Raw genomic sequence first — 9,966 nt, 5'->3', positions numbered from 1 at the left:
TAAAAATACAAAAATTAGCCAGTCATGGTAGAGGGTTCTTGTAATCCCAGCTACTCAGGAAGTTGAGGCAAAGAATTGCTTGATCCCAGGAGGTGGAGGTTGCAGTGAGCCAAGATCGTACCACGGTACTCCAGTCTGGGTGACAGAATGAGAATCCATCTCAAAATAAAAATAGTAACAAAATAAAAAATAAGAGTCATATATGACAAACATACAGCCAACATCCTACTGAATGGAGAAAAGTTGAAAGCATTCCCCCTGAGAGCTGGTATGAGACAAGAAATGATCACTTTTACCACTTTGATTCAACATAGTGCTGGAAGTCCTGGCCAGAGTAATCAGACAAGATAAAGAAATAAAGTGCATCCAAATTGGAAAAGAGGAAGTCAAATTGTCACTGTTCACAGATCATGTGATCATATAACTAGAAAACCCTAAAGACTCATCCAATTCTGATAAACGAATTCAGAAAACTCCCAGGATACAAAATCAGTGTGTACAAATCAGTAACAGTGCTATACACCAACAACGACCAAGCTGATAATCAGATCAAGAACTCAATCCCTTTTATAACAGCTATGAAAAGAAAAAAGTACTTAGGAATATAATTTACCAAGGAGGTAAAAAATCTCTACAAGGAAAATGACAAAACACTACTGTAAGATATTATAGACAACGCAGACAAATGGAAACACATCCCATGCTCATGGATGGGTAGAATCAATATCGTGAGAATGACTGAACTGCCTAGAGCAATCCTCAGATTAAATGAAATTCCCATCACAATACCATTGATATTCTTCACAAAGCTATTAAAAAAAATCCTAAAATTCATACGGAAGCAAAAAGGAACTTGCATAGCCAAAGCAATACTAAGTAGAAAGAACAAATCTGGAGGCATCAAATTACCCAACTTCAAATTATCCTACAAGACTGTAAGTTACCCAAACAGCATAGTGCTGGAATAAAAATAGGCATGTAGACAATTGGAGTAGAATAGAGAATCCAGAAATAAAGCCAAATACTTATAGCCAACTGATCTTTGACAAAGCATACAAAAAGATAAAACGGGGAAAGGACATACTATTCAATAAATGGTGCTGGGATCCTTGGGAAGCCCCGTGTAGAAAAATGAAACTGGATCTTCATTTCTCACCTTATGCAAAAATCAACTCAAGATGGATCAAAGACTTAAATCTAAGACCTGAAATCATAAAAATTCTAGAAGATAACTTTGGAAAAACTCTTCTAGACGTTGGCTTAGGGAAATAATTCATGACTAAGACCTAAAAAGCAAATGCAAGAAAAACAAAAGTTAATATATGGGACCAAATTAAAATAAAGAGCTTCTACACAGCAAAATAAATCATCAGAAGAGTAAACAGACAACTCACAAAGTGGGAGAAAATCTTGGCAAACTATGCATCCAGCAAAGGAATAATATCCAGAATCTACAAGGAACTCAAACAATTCAGCAAGACAAAACAAAAATCCCGTCAAAAAGTGGGCTAAAGACGTGAATAAACATTTCTCAAAAGAAGATACAGAAACAGCCAACAAACATATGAAAAATGCTCAGCATCACTAATTATCAGGGAAATGCAAATCAAAACCATAGTGAGATACCACCTTACTCCTGCAAGAATGGCCATGATTAAAAAGCAATTATAGATGTTGGCACAGATGTGGTGAAAGGGGAACACTTTTATACTGCTGTTGGGAATGTAAACTAGTACAGTCACTATGGAAAACAGTATGGAGATTCATAGAACTGCCATTTGATCTGGCAATCTCACTACTGGTTATCTACTCAAAGAAAAATAAATCACTTATGAAAAAGACACATACACATGCACGCGTATAGCAACACAATGTGCAATTGCAAAACTATGGAACTAACCTAAATGCCCTTCAACCAACAAGTAGATAAAGAAAATGTGGTATATATACACCATGGAATTCTACTCAGCCATGAAAAGGAATAAAAGAGTGTCTTTTGTAGCAACTTGGATGGAGTTGGAGGCCATTATTCTAAGTGAAGTAACTCAGAAATGGAAAATGCAAATATTTTATGTTCTCACTCATAAGTGGGAGCCACGCTATGAGGATACAAAGGCATAAGAATGATGTAATGGAGGCCAAAGAGGGTAGACCAGTTGAGCCCAGGATTTCGAGACCAGCCTGGCCAAAATAGTGAAATCCTGTCTCTACTAAAAATACAAAATATTAGTGGCACACACCTGTAATCTCAGCTACTCAGGAGGTTGAGGCACGGGAATCACTTCAACCTGGGAGGTGGAAGTTGCAGTGGGCCGAGATCACACCACTGCACTCCAGCCTGAGTGACAGAGCAAGACTCTGTCTCATAATAATAATAGTAATAATAAACTTTGCCAACTCAGAAGGTAAAGGTGGCTGAGTGAGGGATAAAAGACTACATATTAGGTACAGTGTATACTGCTCAAGTGACAGATGCTCCAAAATCTCAGAAATCACCACTAAAGAATTTATGCCTATAACCAAAAACATCTGTACCCCCAAAACTATTGAAATTAAAATAAAATTTAAAAAAGACAATAGGCTACAGAATATATTTTACAACTTTCTGATTAACTATAATGGTAAATTTGAGTGAAAGTTATCCACATCTTAGTTAAATACTAAATGGACTTTCTTTATATGGGTGGCAACATGAAATTCCCAAAAATGTTTAATTGACACTTTAGCAAGGTGATAAAGAGTGATATATGAGTTTTAAGATTATTTACGTTCCATAGAAAAGTAATAAAAATGCTTATTTTTATACAGAGATAATTTAGATAGTATTTGGCCACATCTATTTTTTCAACTTGGTTTCCAAGCTACTCATAAAAATAACTTGCTGTTATACTTTTGCCTTTTAAAGCAGGACAGCTTGGACTGCTGTTCAGGATGTCCTTATTAGTATATAGAGGAGAAAAGATAAATAAAGAAATTTACAGCCTGCTTGATACCTGTCTTTCGAATATCTTTAGAGTTACATCACCTGGAATATCTTGCAAATTTTCATAGAGAACTCTCTAGATAGAGTATGAAGTACTGACCTGAGCTGAAATGAGCCCATTTGTTTTAAGACAAGATATATAAACTACAAGGAATTTAAAAGAATATTATCTCATGCCAAATCAAATTTTAGTTTTCTTTCTTCCTATTAATATTATATATTTTTTATTATTGTTAGTTTTATGTAAAAATCTGTGTTTACCTGGAAAATGTACAGTAGTATTAGAAAAGAAACAAGTAAAACATTACATAACATGTTTTTTAAATTTTAAAGTTATGAAAATATACAAAAGGTTTATAATTCCTGATAGTTTGATGACATTTGCTTATCTTGAGATATGAGATTGTTTTGTTTTTTGTCAATGCACTTTTGAAAAGAAAAACAATTGGTAAGAAACCCCAAGGGGGCCTCAGTGTTTGCTGCCTCTTGTTACACAATCTCCTTTTTCTCAGGATGGGCTGGATTTAAGAATGCTCTTCTGCAATAGCATATGATAAAAGTGATGGATGTTTACATCCAAGATTGGGCTACCAAGTACACTTGCAGCTTACACAAGTTTCATATTTGCTGGCTCACCTCCTTGGCGTGGGCTACAGTCAGCCTGCAGCTGCCTCTTCTGTTCATTCCCCCTTCACCATTTTCCTTCAGCTATTCCAACTACTGTGAAAAATGCATGTTTAACTCCATGATGCAGGGTGTTGGTTTGTCTTGCAGGACATCCACATCTGTTAAAGTTAAAGGAGGTGAAAGGCAGAAAGATTGAAACATCTTAGTGCATCCTCATTGGCTCCACCTTCTACTTACGGGTTTCAGCTTATCCTCATTGTTCCTGGTCATACATCAATCTTTCCTTCCTGATTTCCTACTCTGCAATTTAAAGCTCTAGTGCAAGACACAAAGATAGCATCCTTACAGAAACTGTTTAATCAACTCACACAATTGCATAACATCAAATCCAATAATCTCACACACACATATACACACACACAAAGTCAACAACTTAAAATAATACATAATAAGCAAGTTATAGAAATCCTGGGAAGGCCAGGGAGGTGGACTAACATTAAACAAACACATGTGTCTAATATGTCTAATGTTTATGCTTTTATGAGTGGACTCTGGCTAATAGAAATGAAAAAAATAATAAATGAAAAATAATCAAAAATAAATTTCATATAGTGAAAAAGAGAAAACCGCTTGAGAAAAATAAAAGCTCAAATAGTTAATGACAAGAATTAAAACAAGACACACTACAGAAATTGCAGGTTTTAAAAATATAAAATAACAGGACATAATTTATGCACATAAATTTGGAATTTAAAGAATATAGACAAATATTTTAGAGTATATGTTAGCAAACCTTATTCAGAAGAAATATAATAGAAAACATGAATGAGATCTACTATTTGATAGCACAGCGGGGTGAATATAGTCAATAATAATTTAATTGTACATTTTTAAATACTTGAAGAGCATAATTAGATTGTTTTAACACAAAGAATTTTGCTCACTGGGATGGATGTTCCATTTTCCATGATGTGGTTATTACACATCGCATGTCTGAATAAAACATCTCATGTACCTTATAAACATAAGTACCTACAAAAATAAAACAAAAAAGTAAAAAAAGAAGAAATAGGTAAACCTAAATTATCACATAACCATTAATAAAATTGAGTAAGTAGTGAAATATCTTCCCACAAAAAAAAACAAAAAAACAAAAAAAAAACAAAAAAAAAACACACTCCTGGCTCAAGTGGCTTTACTGGTAGCTTCTATCAAATGTTTAAAAATTTTTTAAAAAATTTCCAGTTAAACAAAAACACTTCAACACTTCTAGATAATACAAAAAGAAGTAAAAACCTTAGCTTATTTTATAAAGCTAGCATATTTGTGATTCAAACCTCAAAATTGAACAGCATGAAAAAGAAAAATATATATACACACACATATATACGTATGCGTAAGACTACAGATAGATAACTATATATATATACTATGTATGTATATATATTTCTTTCTTTTTCATGCTGCCCTATTTTGAATTTTTGTATCAAGCATATTCTAGCTTCATACATATATTCATTCCAAGTTCCTTTATGAATGTAGCTGTATCTTAACAAAATAGTAGCAAACTAAAACTACTTTAAAATGGATAACAAGGAAGTTACAGGCATCACAGAAGGCAAAGGCTGTTGTTTAACACTACAAAAATTAATTCATGTAATCCACCAAATTAAGAGATTAAAATAGAAAAATTCCCTGCTGTAACAGATTCAGAACAACAATTTGACAAAATTCAGCATATTTTGTGACTATTTTTTAATAAAGTTGTAAATTAGGAAAGTCCCAATACAATCTACTTACAAAATTTTCTTCAAATTGTTGCTTCCGGGGAGAATGCAATTGCTATAGGCCAGAGCTCTTGCTGTATCAGGAAGGTATAGCCAAATATTATACAATGTTTTTAAAGGCACTAGAGGGCAGATACAATGAACTAAAGATGGGGATGTAATGAGAACAAGTAAAACAAATAAATACTAATTTTTAAAAAAGTAAAAAAAAAAATAATGTAGGTTATAACAAAAATTAGAAATAAAATCAATCTTAAGTCACTTACCTAACAATTTCAGATAACTTATAGCTAACAGGAAATTATGTTAGGATTTATGTGAATTCTTAGAATTTTACAGATAAAAACTCAAATTTGTGGTTTTTCAATACTCTGACTTACATTTTCTCTTCCAAAATTACTTTCAAAGAATAACACAAACTGAGAACCATACTGTAATATCACTTAATTATATACTAGAAAAAATAAATACAAAATTAACATTCAGAAGAGGTAGTTTCTAATTTTTATCAGCCTAACTGTGCCTTTTCTAATTAGCCTAAGGTTACTTGGTATTAGCAAGTGTATTAGTCTGTTCAGGCTGCCATAACCAAATACCACAGGCTGGGTGGCTTAGGCAACAGAATTTTCTTTTCAGTTATGGAAGCTGGAAGTCCCAGATCAAGATCCGGACACTGATTTTTGTTGAGAGCTCTCTTCCTGGCTGGCAGATGGCCAATCTCGCCTCATATGGTAAGAGAGGTAAGAGAGCTCTTTGGTGTCTTTTTTTTTTTTTTAGAAGAAGTCTTGTTCTGTCACCCAGGCTGGAGCGCAGTGGTGTGATTTCAGCTCGCTGCAACCTCCACCTCTCAGGTTCAAGAGATTCTTCTGCCTCAGCCTTCTGAGCAGCTGGGATTATGGTTGCATGCCACCAAGCCCAGCTAATTTTTTTCTATTTTTAATAGAGACAGAGTTTCACGATATTGGTCAGGCTGGTCTCGAACTCCTGACCTCGTGATCCACCTGCCTCAACCTTCCAAAGTGCTGGCATTACAGGCGGGAGCCACTACGCCTGGCCTGATGTCTCTTTTTGCAGGGACACTAATTCTATCAGATCGAGGTCCCACCTTTATTACCTTATTTAACCTAAGTTAATTCTTAGAGGCCCCATCTACAAATATTGCCACACTGGGGGTTAAGTCTTCAACCTATGATTTCTATAAGAGACACAACATTCAGTGCATAACGGCAAGATATATATTTTTTCTTTGAGAAAATTAGTACACAAATAAAAGATGAAAACAGTCCTTAAACCAAAGTATTGGTTTGTACTTTATGAATAACTAGATGCATGTCTGTCTTGAGGAAAGATGAGTGATATTCTTTCTTTGGTTAGAAGTATGCCTGTCTTGTGCTTTTAATACATATATCTCCATAAATATATTAGGGAGAACATCCATGGGGATTTAACATACTGTAAAAAAGAAATTGTAATTGGATTTCATTATGGAGTCATAGTTCAAACAATGGGATTGCAGTGCAGTAGAGCCTGCCAGAGTCTCAGATAAGAGGCTTTGGCAATCTGTTCTTCCCATGCACAAATGTAGTGCACCTGTGAGGCTCTTAATCTTCCAGAAAATTGAAGCTGTCCACCTTCAAGTAGAGATTTAAAACCTAAAACAGTAATCAGTGGAAATAAAGTGGGCGTTGCTATTGATAAGGCATAGGAGTCACATGAAACTTTTGTTCACTCTGTCATACGGAGTCCTAAAATTTCTGTCTCTCTGTGATTAAAATGAATGATCAATGTATGATCTAATTTAGAGCAAGGAGGCCTCCTCATTGTTAAATGATCTTAATAGTAACAGTGAATTCTGAATGTTTTCCTGGGATTTAGTGTTAATCTTTTATTTTTTAAATTTCCAAGCTTCTTTTTACTGTTCAAGATGAATGAAGAGGAAGATTATAAATTTTGGATAATACTAAAATGGTTTTATTTCATATCTTGTGTGTTTTTTTCTTTTCCTGTGGGAGAAAGAGGGGTAGTAGATTGTGACTTTATGATGAAACAAACAGTCGACCCCCTTAGAAAAATCATTTTTCCCCTCCAAACTTTCAACTACTTTGGAATTTCCAATTCAATTTTTAAAATGTGAAATATGCTTTCGGTAATTTCGTTTGAGTCAACAAAAACACTGGCATTTTCTTTCTTCTTTCTTTCTTTCTTTCTTTCTTTCTCTTTCTTTCTTTCTTTCTTTCTTTCTTTCTTTCTTTCTTTCTTTCTNTCTTTCTTTCTCTTTCTTTCTTTCTTTCTTTCTTTCTTTCTTTCTTTCTTTCTTTCTTTCTCTCTCTCTCTCTTTCTTTCTCTCTCTCTCTCTCTCTCTCTTTCTTTCTTTCCTTCTTTCTTTCTTCTTTCCTTTCCTTTTTCTTTTCTGTTTTTTTTTTTCACTCTCGTGGCCCAGGAGGGAGTGCAGTGGTATCATCTCGGCTCACTGCAGCCCCCGCCTCCCAGGTTCAAGAGATTCTCCTGCCTCAGCCTCCCAAGTAGCTGGGATTACAGGCACCCACCACCACGCCCAGCTAATTTTTGTATTTTTAGTGGAGACAAGGTTTCACCATGTTTGCCAGGCTGGTCTCGAACTCCTGGCCTCAAGAGATCCACCCACCTTGGCCTCCCAAAGTGCTGGAATTACAGGTGTGAGCCACTGCACCAGGCCAACACTGGCATTTTCAAATGATGTTCAGAAGCCTCAATACCTTGTTACTTTAAAAATGAACCATCAGTTTTAGTCTTGTTTTTTTCAGAGCTGCAGTTAAACATGCCATATGTTGACTAATCTGCAAATAATACATCTGTGATCTTTTGTGGAATTTCCCTCCTCCAGACTTCTATTCCAAGCTCCACATGAGTTCAGAAGTGTCTTGTGAGTTATAGTTACTGTGCTTTCCTTCTATGGGCTGAAGATTTTGAAGGCCTCTATGTAGCCACATGTGATTCACATTTTGCATAAAGGAATTAAGTTCAGCAACAGGCAAATATAGCCTTTGTCAAGTATCTACAATCTACTAAATTGCTCTCTTAGGAATAATAAATAAATATAACACATAATTTTACCCCCAAGAAATGTGTAATATAAGGAAAGAGACCATGTACACTCAGACACCACACGCAAACACAAGTTGTAATAAATAATAGTTGCATGGGAGATAAGTAAGGGTTAGAAGAGTGAAGAGAAGCAAAAACTCGAGTGTAGTGGCTCATACCTATAGTCTGTATTTTGGGAGGCCAAGGCAGCAGGATCGCTTGAGGCCAAGAGTTAGAGTCCAGCTAGGGTAACATAGTGAGGCTCCATCTCTACAGGAAAAATATAAATAAATATTACCCCGCTGTGCTAGTGTGGAGCTGTAGTCCCAGCTACTCAGAAGGGAGAGGTAGGAGGATCACTTGAGCCCAGAAGTTCAAGGCTGCAGTGAACTACGATCATGCCACTGCACTCTAGCCTGGGTGACAGAGTAAGATCCTCTCTCAGAGAGAGAGAGAGAGAGAGAGTGAGGGAGAGAGAGAGAGATTGAGAAGAGAGAAGTGTGAGATCACACTTTTGCAGTTCCTTTTTCTCCTTCTGGCACATTTTTCATTTTCAAGACCCCACGTCCTCCATCTATGCTTTCCTGGCCCACCCATTTCCCTCCTCCCCTTACACAGATGGAGAACTTCCTTTCTGGTGTTCTCTCAGCACTCAGCACAGATTGCTAGTGCTTTTATGTGCTGAGCCTTTCCCTTCAACCTGGACTGAAAGAGGATGGCAATCTCGTTGAAGCTGTTTCTTTTTCTTCACAACATATAGGAAAATGTTGCCCTTTTTTGGAGGTAAGCCCTTTTGTTCTTAAAAATTCTATAAGAAAGAATGAGGGGAAAAGGACAAGAAGTTATTAAACTAAATTGAGGACAGGATAGGTATCTCTCTCCATGCTTGAAAATTAAAAGGATATATTAGAAAATTTGGTAGGCAGTTAATGATTTGGACCATCTGTAGTGGCCTCTGTAACATATAAAAGAATACAATCTCCTCTTCATTAATTTCCCATTGTAAATCATGCTGCAAAATAGCAACCATCCTTAGAGACTAAATCTTATGAGTCATGGCTTCATAATAATGCGACCCAGGTTTCATAGACATGTAACACTGAAATATTATATTTTTTTCCAATACTTTTGAACTAATCTATTTAAATTTGCAGTGAGGGAATATTTTGATATACTAACTACAGGGCATTTATTTCCCTATCAACTACTACCACTTATTTTGCATTGTTATTCACATTAAAATAGATCAGAGTGATCAATTATATGCACAGAACAGAAGTAGAAATAAAAACAAACTTCTTTAAACTTTTTGGAGAGAATTTAAGCATGAAAGCATAAGGTTTTGGCTTTTACAAGCTTGTTAACTCAGAATTCAAATGGCTAAGCCCCAAAAGGAGAAGCTTATATTAGAAAGAATACATGTGAAAGAAAATAAAAATGGATACATCTGACTCTGCTACTATAACCTAGAAACAGGTCCCAAACGATTAGAAAGTTTTGTGAGAC

At 35.4% G+C, this 9,966-nt stretch overlaps 1 long non-coding RNA gene across 1 annotated transcript in view; it reads left to right on the top strand.

The window, feature by feature from the left end:
* Positions 1-9,166: 9,166 nt before the first annotated feature.
* Positions 9,167-9,966, top strand: part of LOC112626962 — a 91,005-nt gene continuing 90,205 nt past the window's right edge. Inside the window, exon 1 of the long non-coding RNA XR_003119999.1 lies at positions 9,167-9,243. This is a non-coding gene — a long non-coding RNA (uncharacterized LOC112626962). The remainder of the gene's footprint in view (positions 9,244-9,966) is intronic.

This window comes from Theropithecus gelada, chromosome 6 (genome assembly GCF_003255815.1).
Source record: "Theropithecus gelada isolate Dixy chromosome 6, Tgel_1.0, whole genome shotgun sequence".
In the NCBI taxonomy this organism is placed as follows: Eukaryota; Metazoa; Chordata; class Mammalia; order Primates; family Cercopithecidae; genus Theropithecus; species Theropithecus gelada.
The sequence above is the reverse complement of the archived record's forward strand: the minus strand, read 5'-3'. Positions and strand labels throughout refer to the sequence as shown.